This window comes from Triticum aestivum, chromosome 3D, assembly GCF_018294505.1.
Source record: "Triticum aestivum cultivar Chinese Spring chromosome 3D, IWGSC CS RefSeq v2.1, whole genome shotgun sequence".
Classification (NCBI taxonomy): Eukaryota; Viridiplantae; Streptophyta; class Magnoliopsida; order Poales; family Poaceae; genus Triticum; species Triticum aestivum.
In genome coordinates this window covers 20,013,986-20,016,448 of record NC_057802.1, presented here as the reverse complement: position 1 = coordinate 20,016,448, position 2,463 = coordinate 20,013,986, and positions in this window count along the sequence as shown.

Sequence of the window (2,463 nt, the reverse complement as noted above, 5' to 3'; positions counted from 1 at the left end):
TATGATTGATTTCCGATGGAATCTCAATTCTGAATCGAAATACAAAATGCAACATACATTGTGTAAAATCGGTAAGCCACCATACGGCTTATTGTTGTCGGTACATATGGTGCAACCGACGTAGTGAGATCCTTGTACACAAGGATTACTCCTACAATGATAATTATCCATGTTGTGTGTCTGCAATGACGACACATGTAATCATCTAAGTGACGGACTTCAAAATGAAGGATTTGGGTAAACCAAAATACCGCTCGTTACTACAACTTGAGCACCTTCATTCATACATTATGATATACTATGTTGTCTATATCCAAAATATATTGGAGAATTTCATTGTGGACAAATCTTATCTATCCATAACTCTCATGGTAGTTCATTCTTTAGACGTAGAGAAAGATCTATTAGACCGAGAGATGATGGAAATGAGATATTGGGACTCAACGTTCCATAATGCCATTGGATCCACCAAACACAATTGGTTGGTACTCAAGAATATCTTTCGATATCTCCAAGGCATGAAACATCTTGTCCTGGTTTTTCAGTTTCGGAGAAATCTGAACACCAATATCATTGGATACATCGATCAGATCCCCACTATCAGATCGTAGACAAGTTTAGTGTTCCTACTAGGTGTGTTAGCCCTCTCATGAAGAGTCTTCAAATCAGACCTCATGGCTACATTCACCAACCATTATCTCAACGATAATGTTTCTTGTGTTGCCCGGATGCAAACAGGTTACATAATAAGCAATATCACTATATTGCATATCTTGCAAGTCAAATCATGCGACTGATTTGTTCAGCGGGTCTCTACCAACTTCTATGTTTCGGTATGTGACGGCTTCGAATTTTTGCAAGAATCAGGGGGAGTATCTTCCTGAATTGTTCCTGTTCAATGCATCATATTATACTCTTTTTTCCTTCATGAAGGTTTTTAATGAGGTAATATCAACATGAGATCATATGTCATACTTTCTGTTTTCCCCACCGGGGTTTTTAAGAAAGTATATACGACATATTTATTGTCCTCTAAACTCTATGGGTTTTCTCGTATTGAGTTAAAAGAGACAATAACCATTATATGTTGCATCATTTTCTCCTTATTTTTCCCACTGGGTTTGAAGGAGTTTTAGCAACATATGAAACACCTATCTCCTCATATTTTTCCCACGGGGTTTTTGGAGGAGCTTCTCAAGATGATGATACTTACACTAACAAGCATGGATTAGGGGGGGTGTTAGGATTTAATTAATCCTATTAATCCCTGCTTTTCTAACCGAGGCGGTTGCCTCACATCCCTTCGGTCGCACCCCTTCAGGGGCTATATATATATATGTGTAACCCATCATCAATGAGAACAAGAGTTTACTTTTACATCTTGGTGTTTGTCTCTCGTTCCTCTCTCGATCTCAGTTCTGAACACTCCCAAACTGCCCCCTACTACGATCGGTCGGTTGGCTGATGACCTGATCGATCCCATGCATGCATTTGGTCTTTGGACTCGGCCTATTGCCCGGTCGCCATGGTTGAAACTTGAGGCACGTACCAACACCACGTTGTGATTGCTACCGATGGGAATGGGCCTGAATTGTGCTGGTGGTCGTACTACTTGTCGCTTTTGTATTGGATAGATATTTGTTGGAGCGCCTAATAATTGGGTCACTCGGGCAGTTTTTACAGTATAAAAAGTGCACTGTAGCTCTCCGGCGACGTGACGGAAAACAAAAAGGTGACAAACTCAACCGCACCCTGAGCGTGATGCTTCTGTTCAACTCAACCGCACCCTGAGCGTGATGCTTCTGTTGAACAGTGGCCACGACTCCATACTGATACTGATGTTTATGCTTGTTTGTCGCTGTATATGGTAAAATAATGGGTGTAGAAGAAATGGCGAGTACCGTTTTTCTTCTTCTTTTTGATGAATGGCGAGTATAGTTGACTGATATTTGTGTGTTATGAGCTCCTTTTCCCGTTTTCTTTTCTTTTATATATGATATACTTATATGATTAGGTACGTGGACAGGGATGGGTTGCATACTTGCATTGGCCTCCGACCTCCGCGCGTATTTCCATGCGTGCGTACGTATACGCTTGTTATACATTAGTTATGGACAAGTGGCCTTGCCGTGTGTGTTTTCGCCTTTCATGCGCCCCGTAGACGGCAACTTGTTCATGTACGTACGGGCGAGTTGTGTATTAACCATTGACGCGGCAAGAGGACGGAGGTGAGTCAGTCCGTCGTCGTTGCATGCGTGCATGCATCAGCTCTGGCGGTTGCGTCATTGCGTTGCGTGCTCCTACGGTCACGGCCGAGAGAGAAAAAACGAAATCAGATGGGCATCAAACGCACCACTGGTCGTCGTCCACTCTCTGCAGGCATCGTACGCGGGTAGGGCGTGACGCGGCCATGGAACACGGCTCGGCCGTCAGCAGGCCCAGGCCGAGAAAAGCACACGCCGC